This window comes from Ovis canadensis, chromosome 18, assembly GCF_042477335.2.
Source record: "Ovis canadensis isolate MfBH-ARS-UI-01 breed Bighorn chromosome 18, ARS-UI_OviCan_v2, whole genome shotgun sequence".
Lineage (NCBI taxonomy): Eukaryota > Metazoa > Chordata > Mammalia > Artiodactyla > Bovidae > Ovis > Ovis canadensis.
Window position 1 is genome coordinate 78,939,744 of NC_091262.1, and position 12,958 is coordinate 78,952,701.

The 12,958-nt window shown below is 50.8% G+C and overlaps 1 long non-coding RNA gene across 1 annotated transcript in view; it reads left to right on the forward strand.

Moving 5' to 3' along the window:
• LOC138423644 (uncharacterized) overlaps positions 1–12,488 on the forward strand; it is a 73,355-nt gene extending 60,867 nt beyond the window's left edge. The window contains exons 2-3 of the long non-coding RNA XR_011250335.1: positions 8,932–9,174; positions 10,106–12,488. This is a non-coding gene — a long non-coding RNA (uncharacterized lncRNA). The remainder of the gene's footprint in view (positions 1–8,931; positions 9,175–10,105) is intronic.
• The last annotated feature ends 470 nt before the right edge of the window (positions 12,489–12,958 follow it).

The following is a 12,958-nucleotide window of genomic DNA, read 5'->3' on the forward strand; positions in this document are numbered from 1 at the left end:
TCCGGGACTTAGGGCAAGACGATGTGAGGACAGAGGGGATGTGGGCAGCTTGAGGTGGGGGGATGAGGGGACAGGATGAAGGGGGGCCCTGGGGAGAGGAGAGTGGGCTGGGAGACACTGCTGACTCTGCTGGCTGATCTCACTGCTCCAAAGAGCTGACCCCTGAGAGGACAGGCCAGTTAGCAGGCCCGTTCTGATCCAGAGGCCCACGGACAGTAATGGGGCAAGGCCTGGGGCCTGGGGGGCAGCAGAGGAGTCCCCATCCCTGGCCAAGGGTCTGGAGGGACCTGGATGATAGGTGGGGTTCCAGGCACAAGGATCAGCCTGTGCTGTGGCTCAGAGGTGTGCTGCTGCAGGCCTGGGGGGTAGGTGGGCCCGGTATGTGCCCTACAGCCCGGGGCCTGGGAAGAGGCGCTGGCAAACGTTTGCGGGAGAGTTTCACTAGGTCAGCACGTGTGCTCGCACCTTCTCCCTCCACTAAGACTAGGGTGTTGGCCATCCTCATTGTCAAACACCCATGGATGACCCAGATTGGCTTTCTGAGGGTGCCGAGGATACAGGGGTGGCTCGAGTGGAGGGGACACACCGGTGGAGGCCATCGGCTGTGCCTGCAGAGCCTGGGGGGTGGGGGTATGGCTGTGTCTGGCTGGAGGGTGTGGGGACGCTTCCTGCAGGAGGGTTGCCGGGGCTGGCCTTGAGGGATGGACAGAGGGATCCCTGGGGGTGCCTGCAAAGTGGGGGTCTCCTGAACTAAAGGATAGAGGGAAACCGTGGGACAGATGTGGCATGATCCTGGGATTGCCCTGGGCAGATGCAGGACAGGTGGCAACAGTGGGAGGAGAGGGTAGGTGGCCTGCCTGGCGGCTGCTGGTGAGTTCACACTCAGACTCTGGCTTTTAAATGAATGAAGCCACTTCCTGGTGAGGCAGGAGAGGCGATTGGATCAGGAAGAGAAGAGCTGGGGTGTGGAGGGTCCCAGAGTGGGACCTGGGCTGAACTAGCAAGGGAAAATGTTAGACCGTGTGTCTCAGGATGGATTTCCTCAGCAGCAGACCCTGCAAGGATGTGAGAGCTTCTCTGGGAGGTGATGAGTGAAGCACTGTGGTGCGAAGGCGGGGCGGCTACAGAGTCATCCGGGAGGTGGGTGCTGGAGCCTGTGCCCTCAGGGGTCTCTGAGACAGCATGGAATGAGCAGCCAAACAGGCCAGTCCAGGGGTGAGGGCACTGGGGCCGCCGGCTGAGGGCTGATCCGTGGGGAGGAACGTGGTTTTCCTGGCTCTGGGCCACCCCATGCAGCAGCAAGTTGGACTATGATGGCTGGAGAAACCGCAGGTAAAGGGCCTAGGTGTGCAGAGTTGGAATCTGCTGGGTCAGGGTGTCCGGGAAGGTCAGAGCCAAGGGCATGTGGGAAGGGTGTCCACCGCATCGGCTGTACCCCGACTTGAGAACTCAGAGCTCAGGGTCCTGGCACCTGGCACAGTCCGGGGGACTGAGAGGCCCCTGTCCCTCTGAGTGATGGGGGTGAGCTGAGGGGCACCTGGACAGAGGGTCTTAGACAAGCCCTCTGAACTTTCCCGTCCCCAGGGGGCCTATGGAAACAGTGGGAGAGGTGTGGATGTGGACCAGAGAGGAAGAAGGAACTCGGAGAAACTCTGGGGTTGGTTTGCCTGCCTGACTTGTGGATCTGAAAATCAGAACCCAGGTGAACTGTGACCGTGAAGGACCCTGCGATGGACTGAATTGAGTCCTCCTGGGCGTATCCACCAGGAGCCTCAGAATGCGCTCCCATTTGGAAATAGGGTCGTTGCAAGTGTAGTCAGTTAGGATGAGGTCACCCTGGAGGAGGGCGGGCCCCGAATCCAACGCCTGGTGTCCTTATGAGACGAGGAGGAGAGACCCACGGGAGAAACCCACGTGGCGACCGAGGCAGGGATGGGAATCACGTGTCCGCACGCTGAGGACCGCCGGCGGCCGCCAGAAGCCAAAGAGGCCTGGAGGCTATTTTCCCAGGGCCTCAGGGGGAGTGTGGCCCTGCAGACAGCTTGATCTCAGACTTGCGGCCTCCGGAACTTGGAGAGAATAAATATCTGTTATCTTAAGACCCTCGGTTTGCAGTAATCTGTTACCACGGCCATGGGACACTAATACAAACCCTGAGATGCCTCAGCCTCGGGAGGGCAGACACCCCCCTCCCGGGGATCTCAAACCCACTGAGCGTGGGGACAGTGTGCAGAATGAATGTTCACCCCTGTTTCAGGAAAACCGAGCATAGCATTTCTGGTGCTCCTGAGGTTATGGGGCAGAGGGAGGCTGCTGTGTGTGAGGCCTCACTCGGCAGGCTTAGGAGGAAAGTCACGGCCACCCGGGCCCTTTCCGGCCGAGTCTCTGGGCCCCAGGTTGGCGTCATCCCTGACCTCTGGGCCAGCCCAGAAGGGCCAGTGTGTGAGCAGCCACCGCGTCAGCCGCCCTGCGTTAATATTTGATGATGTTGAATCGTTTTCTTCTGAGACAGAGAAAAAGAGGCCATTACACTTGGGTAATAAGATGCGCTAGGATGTTTGGCGAGCTCCCGGCTGTCCAGGGCCTGAGAGGTCAACGATGCTGTGAATAATTCATCTACCTGTAATGATTTTTTTCTAGCTCTGCATCCCTCTTGGCCAGCAAAAGCTTGGCTGCCCCCTCCCTGGCAGTCCAGCCCAGCGCTTGGTCACTCCCGGCCACACCACCCCAAGCATGAGAGGTCCATGCTCCCTGGGCTGGCTGATCGAAGTCTGGGGCTCAGCTGCAGTAGCAGGGGGCTATGTGCTCTGCCTCGGTCCTTCTTCCCCCCAACAGGAGGAGCAGAGAAGGCATACACCCTGGAGTCAGAACCAGCGCATGTTGTGTGACTATGGGCACTTTGCTCGACCTCTCTGAACCTTGGTCTTGTTCTTTTAAATGGACTTTGGAGAAATTCTTGCCCTGCCTGTCTCACTGGGTTTTGTTGTGGCTGCTCTGTTTATTTACTTATTTAGGCTGCGCTGAGTCTTCATTACTGTGTGTGGGCTCTCTCTAGTTAGACTTCCCTGGTGGCTCAGAAGGCAACAGCGTCTGTCTACCATGCGGGAGACCCAGGTTCGATCCAGGAAGATTGATCAGGTAGATTCCCTGGAGCAGGAAATGGCAACCCACTCCAGTCCTCTTGCCTGGAAAATCTCATGGATGGAGAAGCCTGGTGGGCTACAGTCCATGGGGTTGCAAAGAGTCGGACACTGTTGAGCGACTTCACTTTCACTGTTTCTCTGGCTGGGTTTCTCATTGTGGAGGCTTCTCTGGATGCAGACCACAGGCTCCAGGGCACAGGCGCTTAGTCGCCCTGTGGCACATGGGATCTTCCAGGATCAGGGATAGAAATCAAGTGCCCCGCAGTGGCAGGTGGATTCTCAGCCACTGGACCACCAGGGAAGTCCTGTGTCTGTTGTGATTAAACTTCTCTGACTAGCTTCCCAGGGTCAGGCACAGGATCAGCTATACCCAGTTAATCTTTTCAACCAGCAGGTTTCATGTTTGAGATCCACCCCCTTAAGCCTAGGGCTTCCCTTGTGGCTCAGACAGTAAAGGGTCTGCCTGAAATTCAGGAGACTGGGGTTTGATCCCTTGGTCGGGAACATCCCCTGGAGAAAAGAATGGCAACCCACTCCAGTATGCTGGCCTGGAGAATTCCCTGGCAGGCTACAGTCCATGGGGTTGCAAAGAGTGGGACAGGCTACAGTCCATGGGGTTGCATAGAGTAGGACACAACTGAGCGACTAACACTTTCACTTAGCCCAGTGTTCCCCCCGCCACCCCACCCCACATCATTCTGGGCAGCACTGGCATCTCAACCTCAGGAGCCATGGATGACTGTTGAGACCAAGCTCTAGTCAACCAACCGAAGAAGCTGTCAGCCACTTCAGCTGGTGGTGGGCAGACTCTGAGAAGGCTCCCAGGGACTCTAGCCTCTGGGCATTCACCTTTTCATGAGATTCCTTCCCCTCGTGTGTGGATGGGGCCTGGGACAAACTTAGAACCAATACAGCCTATGAGGAAGCCAGTGGGCTGTCACTTCCATGATCAGGCTATAAAAGACTGGAACTTCAGTCTGTGCCTCCTCAGCCTGCAGGCTTGGATAACGTGACCACGTTGAAGAGGTTTATGAAGACAACAGCCAGCTGGTCACTGAGGCCCTCAGCCCAGGGGCCTGCAGGGAACCGAATTCTGCCACCATCTTTGGGAGCTTAGGAGTGGATTCTTCCCAAGTCGAGCTTTCAGATGACACTGCAGTCCTGCCCAACACCTTGATTATAGCTCTGTGAGAAACCTTGAAGCAGAGGGCCTGGCTAAGGCAGGTCCAGATTTCTTTTCTTTTTAAAAAATAGTTCTTTATCTATTTGGCTGTGCAAGGTCTTAGCAGTGGCACGTGGGGTCTTTGATCTTTGTTGCAGCATTCAGAATCTTTGGTTGCAGCTTGCAGGGTCTTTATTTGTGGTGTGCAAACTCTTACTTGCTGCATGTAGGATCTAGTTCCCTGCTGCTATGCTGTTTAGTCAGTAAGTCATGTCTGACTCTCTGTAATCCCAAGGACAGAGAACCCCAGGGTTAGTAGAAGGAAAGAAATCTTAAAAATTAGGGCAGAAATAAATGCAAAAGAGACCATAGCAAAAATCAACAAAGCCAAAAGCTTGTTCTTTGAAAGGGTAAATAAAACTGACAAACCATTAGCCAGACTCATCAAGAAACGAAGGGAGAAAAATCAAATCAATAAAATTAGAAATGAAAATGGAGAGATCACAACAGACAACACAGAAATACAAAGGATCATAAGAGACTACTATTAGCAATTATATGCCAATAAAATGGACAACGTGGAAGAAATGGACAAATTCTCAGAAAGTACAGCTTCCCAAAACTGAACCAGGAAGAAACAGAAAACAGACCCATCAGAAGCACAGAAATTGAAACTGTAATCAGAAATCTTCCAGCAAACAAAAGCTCAGGTCCAGACATCTTCACAGCTGAATTCTACCAAAAATTTAGAGAAGAGCTAACACTTATCCTACTCAAACTCTTCCAGAAAATTGTAGAGGAAGGTAAACTTCCAAACTCATTCTATGAGGCCACCATCACCCTAACACCAAAACCTGACAAAGATGCCACAAAAAAGAAAACTACAGGCCAATATCACTGATGAACATAGATGCAAAAATCCTTAACAAAATTATAGCAATCAGAATCCAACAACACATTAAAAAGATCATATACCATGACCAAGTGGGCTTTATACCAGGGGTGCAAGGATTCTTCAATATCCGCAGATCAATCAATGTAATACACCACATTAACAAATTGAAAAATAAAAGCCATATGATTATCTCAATAGATGCAGAGAAAGCCTTTGACAAAATTCAGCATCCATTTATGATAAAAACTCTCCAGAAAGCAGGAATAGAAGCAACATACCTCAACATAATAAAAGCTATATATGACAAACCCACAGCAAACAGTACCCTTAATGGTAAAAAATTGAAAGCATTTCCCCTAAAGTCAGGAACAAGACAAGGGTGCCCACTTTCACCATATTATTCAACATAGTTCTGGAAGTTTTGGCCACAGCAATCAGAGTAGAAAAAGAAATAAAAGGAATCCAAATTGGAAAAGAAGAAGTAAAACTCTCACTGTTTTCAGATGACGTGATTCTCTACACAGAAAAGCCTGAAGACTCCACCAGAAAATTACTAGAGCTAATCAATGAATATATTAAAGTTGCAGGATATAAAATCAACACACAGAAATCCCTTGCATTCCTATACACTAATACTGAGAAAATAGGAAGAAAAATTAAGGAAACAATTCCATTCACCATTGCAATGAAAAGAATAAAATACTTAGGAACATATCTACCTAAAGAAACTAAAGACCTATATATAGAAAACTATAAAACACTGGTGAAAGAAATCAAAGAGGACACTAATAGATGGAGAAATATACCATGTTCATGGATCGGAAGAATCAATATAGTGAAAATGAGTAAACTACCCAAAGCAATCTATAGATTCAATGCAATCCCTATTAAGCTTCCAGTGGTATTTTTCACAGAGCTAGAACAAATAATTTCACAATTTGTATGGAAATACAAAAAAACCTCGAATAGCCAAAGCAATCTTGAGAAAGAAGAATGGAACTGGAGGAATCAACCTGCCTGACTTCAGGCTCTACTACAAAGCCACAGTCATCAAGACAGTATGGTACTGGCACAAAGACAGAAATACAGATCAATGGAACAAAATAGAAAGCCCAGAGATAAACCCATGCACCTATGGACACCTTATCTTCGGCGAAGGAGGCAAGAATATACAATGGATTAAAGACAATCTCTTTAACAAATGGTGCTGGGAAAACTGGTCAACCACTTGTAAAAGAATGAAACTAGAACACTTTCTAACACCATACACAAAAATAAACTCAAAATGGATTGAAGATCTAAATGTAAGACCAGAAACTATAAAACTCCTAGAGGAGAACATAGGCAAAACACTCTCTGACATAAATCACAGCAGGATCCTCTATGACCCACCTCCCAGAATACTGGAAATAAAAACAAAAGTAAACAAATGGAATTTAATTAAAATTAAAAGCTTCTGCACAACAAAGGAAACTATAAGCAAGGTGAAAAGACAGCCTTGGAATGGGAGAAAATAATAGCAAATGAAGCAACTGACAAACAACTAATCTCAAAAATATACAAGCAACTTCTGCAGCTCAATTCCAGAAATTAAATGACCCAAGCAAAAAAATAGGCCAAAGAACTAAACAGACATTTCTCCAAAGAAGACATACGGATGGCTAACAAACACATGAAAAGATGCTCAACATCACTCATTATCAGAGAAATGCAAATCAAAACCACAATGAGGTATCATTTCACACCAGTCAGAATGGTTGCAATCCAAAAGTCTACAAGCAATAAATGCTGGAGAGGGTGTGGAGAAAAGGGAACCCTCTTACACTGTTGGTGGGAATGCAAACTAGTGCAGCCACTATGGAGAACAGTGTGGAGATTCCTTAAAAAAACTGGAAATAGAACTGCCTTATGACCCAGCAATCCCACTGCTGGGCATACACACCAAGGAAACCAGAATTGAAACAGACACGTGTACCCCAATGTTCATTGTAGCACTGTTTATAATAGCCAGGACATGGAAGCAACCTAGACGTCCATCAGCAGATGAATGGATAAGAAAGCTGTGGTACATATACACAATGGAGTATTACTCAGCCATTAAAAAGAATACATTTGAATCAGTTCTAATGAGGTGGATGAAACTGGAGCCGATTATACAGAGTGAAGTAAGCCAGAAAGAAAAACACCAATACAGTATACTAACACATATATATGGAATTTAGAAAGATGGTAATGATAACCCTGTATGCGAGACAGCAAAAGAGACACAGATGCATAGAACAGTCTTTTGGACTCTGTGGGAGAGGGAGAGGGTTGGATAATTTGGGAGAATGGCATTGAAACATGTATAATATCATATAAGAAACAAAGTGCCAGTCTAGGTTCGATGCGGGATACAGGATGCTCGGGGCTGGTGCACTGGGATGACCCAGAGAGATGGTATGGAAAGGGAGGTGAGAGGGGGGTTCAGGATTGGGAACACGTGTACACCTGTGGCGGATTCATGTTGATGTATGGCAAAACCAATACAATATTGTAAAGTAAAAAAAAATTAATTTAAAAAATATTTCTTTATCTATTTGGCTGTGCAAGGTCCTAGCAGTGGCACGTGGGGTCTTTGATCTTTGTTGTAGCATTCAGAATCTTTGGTTGCAGCATGCAGGGTCTTTATTTGTGGCATGCAAACTCTTACTTGCTGCATGCAGGATCTAGTTCCCTGCTGCTACGCTGTTTAGTTGGCAAGTCATGTCTGACTCTTTGTAATCCCAAGGACAGTAGCCCGATAGGCTCCTCTGTCCATGAGGAGGCAAAGGAGTGGATTGCTATTTCCTTCTGCAAGGATGTGAGCGAGGGCTTCTTTGGGAGGTGATGAGTGAGGCAACATACTGGAGTGGGTTGCTATTTCCTTCTCCAGGGGATCTTCCTGACCTGGGGATCGAACCTGGGTCTCCTGCATTGCAGGAGGATTCTCTACCACTGTTCAAACCCCAGCCCCCTGTACTGAGAGCACAGTCTTAGCCACTGGACCATGAGGGAAGTCATGATGTTCAGATTTCTGACCCATGGAAACTGTGAGATAATAAAAATGTATTGTTTTGAGTCTCTGAGTTTATGGTACTTGGTTATATAATTAATACTTAGTTACATAAGCTAACACATTAAATTCAGTCTTCAGTGAACGCAGCCACGCCCACCATGTGTGCCCTGATCGAATGCTGTATGGCTCCTTTCTTGGTCTAATCCCCTCAGAATCCGTTCCCACAATGGTCCCCTGGGTTTCTGCCAATATGCACCAGCAAAGCCTTGCGATTCTTCTGCAAGGGAAGCTTTTCATGGCCAAAGTGTGTACCTGTGCTCCTGGAGGACACTGAAAATGGGCCCTAGGTGTGTGTCTAGTGGCAACCGGGAGGGGTTGTGGTGGGTCTGGAGGGGAAGAAGCAGCCCCTTTGGGGCCCCAGGTGAGCTCTCACAGGAATTTCAGGCAGAGGAAGGCTAGTCTTTCAGGACACAGAAAGGAAGGCTATTTCCCCTGGTGAGGGAGGCTCCGCCTGATGCAGTTCCAGACCGACAGTGTCATTTGGATCCAATCCGAGGTCCTCATTCCAGGGTTCAGGATCCTATCCTTTGCTAATCAACGCCATTATCTGTCCCATGAGAAATTTGTTGAGACTATGAATTCAATTGATATATTTCAGCAACCTGCACAATTAAATTTTGTATTTGATTTCCAGCGACATCAGGCCTGCAGCTAAAAAGACATTCGCGCTTCCTTCGGAGCTGTCATGGAAGTGGGCTGGTTCCCAGGCTGCGCCTTGAGCTGACGGGGCTGAGGCTGTCCTTTGCTCTTTGCAAGTGCTCGGCTGCACCTGTGAGAATCCTGAGCTCACCTGCATCCTCCAGGTCACCGTGAGGGTCAAGTTCAGCCTCCACTCACAGTCCTCAGGCACCAGCCACTTCAGCGCAATCAGCGACAGGTGATGGTTTGGCTAATGGTGGCCCTGCTGCTCAGTGCTGTGTGCTCCCCCCAGAGGCAGGACCAATCCCATCCCCACGTACCACCTGGGACCTCTCCTATTACCGGTTTTGTATCCATCAGGGTCCCATCAGGAGGCGGAGGGGACACGTTCGTTTGAACAGGGAATTATTACAGAATTATTACCTATAACAAGGGATTGGAGTCCTGAGAGACTGGCTGGTTAGAAATGAAGAGACCTCTAAGGAATGGTAGATATTGGATTGGCCCAAAGATTCATTAGGAATCTTTTGTTAAGATGTCTTATGGAAAAATCTGAACAAGCTTTTGGGCCAACCCATAATAAGGAGTAACCACTGCTCTAAGAGTTAACATGGCACCCAGAGAAGATGCCACTTACCCTTGGACTGAGCTCTAGATATTATTGTGGGGGAGTGGTTATATTGCACTGAATGGCCAAGGGGCCACTGTGTTGCCAGGCTGGCAGAAGCTGGAAATCCATCACAGGGGACTTGCCGGAAATCTGCCCTCTAGGGTGTAGGGAAACTGCCCATGGAGAAGCGTGGTTCATGACCAGACTGCCTGGCTGACGCTGGGGAAGCCAGGCGCACTGTGGACCTGCCCACAAGGTGATGGTGACCCCCTGCTCCCGCATGGACTCCAGAACCTTCTGGAACCAAGCTCAATGTGTGCCAGCCTCCCAGGAAGACTCGGGGGCTCATCTTCCTTCACCTGGAGAGGCATCAAGGTGGCTTTGAAGCTGAAAGGCAGTGAGGTGATAACCAGCACAGACAGAATCCAGCCCCCGCCCCCTCCCCACCCAGCCAGAAAACTGACATTCTTTCATTTCTCCCTTTGCACCCATTTCTGAGTTTTTTTTCACAGTATTATAATATTTCGTTTTTCCTCTGGGTTTTCTTCTATTCCTCTAGATGGTGTTCTGATAGCTGGTGTATTGAACTGCTGAACTCAGTGGAACACAGACAGGATTCTCTGCCCGAGGACTTTGCAGGCCTGCTCAAAGGGTCAGGAGTGGGGCTCTGTCTCCTTCCTTCCCCGCCCCATGCTAGTCCCCTTGGGCTGTTTCTAGGGGGCTTCTTTAGAAGATGGGGCCCTCAGCCTAACTGCCTGGACTTTGGGGGTTAAGGTCTGATTCTGAGAGGAGAGACAAGTCTCCATTCACCATGCTCTCCCACCCTTGAACCCCTGGGTCCTGTACCTCAGATGATCTCAACTCCTATTGGAGTTGAACTGTGTCCCTCCTGCCAAATTTGTATGTTGACCTCCTAACCCCCAGGGCCTCCAACTATGAGCTTATTTGGAGGCAGGGTCTTTACAGAGGTGCTATGCTGAAAAGAAGTCATCAGGGTGACCCCAACAGACTGGTACCCTCATAAGGGGGAGTTGGTCACAGGGACCCACATAGAGGGAATGGCCCTGTGAACACGAAGCCAGCCATCCAGAAGCCGAGGGGAGAGGCCTGGGACAGCCCCCACTGGCCTCCCCCAAGCCTTAGAAGGAACCAACCCTGCCATCACCTTGATCTTGGACTTCCAGCCTCCAGAACTGTGAGACAATGCATCTCTATTGCTGGAGCCACTCGATCGCTGGTCAGTTGTTATGAAAACACCAGGAAACTGCTACAACCCCTGAGTGCAAACAGGGTCAGGATTGTGTGCTGGTCACGCACGTGACCGCTGAAGGTGGACTTGCTGTTTCTAGTCCCCTGCCCCGTGCTCTCGCTGTGTGATCTTGAACAAGTTTCTCAGCCTCTCTGGGCCTTGGTTCTCTCACCCGTGAAGAGGAAGTGTGACAGTACCCACATGCCGGGCTTCCAGACCTACCTACTCACTTACACAAGTGCTTTGCTGGGGCCACACAGAGCGGATGTGCTGCAGAGGCTCCAGGCTTGCCTGCTCAGGAGAGGCAGTGGGCAAGAAGCCAGCAGAGGAAGGGTCGGGATGTCCTCAGGGGCCCCGGAGTCAGGATTGCACGGCTGGGTTGTGGCCATGAAGTGGCATCTCATGCTCAGGATGGATGGTCATGTCCGCCTTGGACCTGATCCTCCCCCAGCTCTCGCCCACAGACATCAGCCATCTGGGCCCCACACAGCCCTTGGGGCAGCCGGCGACAGGACAAGGCCCCCCATGGACGGGGAAGCAGGCCCCGTGATCTTCAGTTGACACAGTGAAGACACCCCTGAGTCGGGACTCGAACCCAGGTGTCTGGGCTCTGAACTCGGTGTCCCTGCTTCCTGGTGGCCTCCTCAGCCAGGAGCAATTGGTGAGGGGATTCTCCCTGGAGTGCCCACACCCTACCCGACACGCCCTGCAGTGCAGTGCAAGCCGCTCAGTCGTGTCCGACTCTTTGCGACCCCACGGACTATACAGTCCATGGAATTCTCCAGGCCAGAATACTGGAGTGGGTAGCCTTTCCCTTCTCCAGGGGATCTTCCCAACCCAGGGGTCGAACCCAGGTCTCCCACACTGCAGGTGGATTCTTTACCAGCCGAGCCACAAGGGAAGCCCCCTTCCCCCAGAGGTCTAAGTTCATCCTGGTTCCCCCTTCCCAAGGAGCAGCTTGGGATTCCTGTGGATAAAGACCCCACTGTGCGCTTTCATCTCACCTGAACCACAACCCTGCCAGATGGGGGCCCTCACCCCTCTTCTAGGCGGGGGAGGAAACGAGGCTCTGAGAGGCCAAGACACTTGCCCAAGACCACAAGGTCACCAGGCAAGGGCGCTGGGACTTGAATCAATGTCAGAGAAAAGACAGGCCTGCCACCTCTACCCCTGGCCTTGGGGACCCCCAACCACTCTCCCCCGGAGGCAGAGTTGGAGGCAGGAGGGGTGCAGAGGAAAAGCCCCTCCAGGGAATGCCAGTCCCAGCTCAGCAAACACTAGATGCTCAAAGCAGGGGGGTGGGGGGAAATGGTTGGAAGTGGGGTGCTGCCTGCAAACCGCGTTTTGGGTGGGTGCCCTGTGCGGGTCTGGGTGGGCAGCAGGCTGGGGAACACCGTGGAGAGAACTTTGCCAGTCTCTGTCCACTAATGACCAGAGCAGGAGTAAGTGACGAGGAGGCTCGGAGCCTGGGTGGCCCCAGGAGGGTGGAGGCCCAAGCAACCAGGGGCCAGCTTGCCGGGAAGGTCAGGGACCACCTTGTGTCCGGCCTGCCCAGGACTAAACTTTCAGCCACCGCTTTTCAAGGTTCCAAAAAGAAAGAAGTGTATGTGGGGCGGGGAGCAGAGAGGGAAGGCGTTGTTTTCATGCCTCTTGCCTCATTTGCATAAGGTGAAAAATGTTTCCATAGAAACAACCAGAGTCTGTAATTTTTGAATAACGATTTCTGCACAAAGCACAACCTGTCTTTTCGAGAAAGGGAATTAAGAAATTCTCAGCAGCGTTTCCCACCACAACAAAAAGTTGCTCGATGCCGGGAGCGCTGCTTGGGAGGGGAGGGGCTTAGCTCAAGGCCCATGCCGTGCCTGGGCCTCAGTTTCCCTCCTTGTGATATGGGGCAGCTGAGGATTGACTCGGAATCGGTGGAGGTTAAACTTTGAGCACATCAGAAGTGCGGGCGGCGAATGGTGTGAAATTCTCACACCTGGGCCCTCAGCCAGGATTCCGATGGACGCCCGGGATCTGGTTGAGTTTTAATGAGCTTTCCAGATGAGTTTGTGGGCAGAGGCCTGAGGGCTACCTGGGGTGTGGGGGAGAGGTCAGCCCCTGCCCGGGGCCTGGTCCTCTCCGCAGACGTTTGGACAGACAGGCGGGTGATGCCTGGCT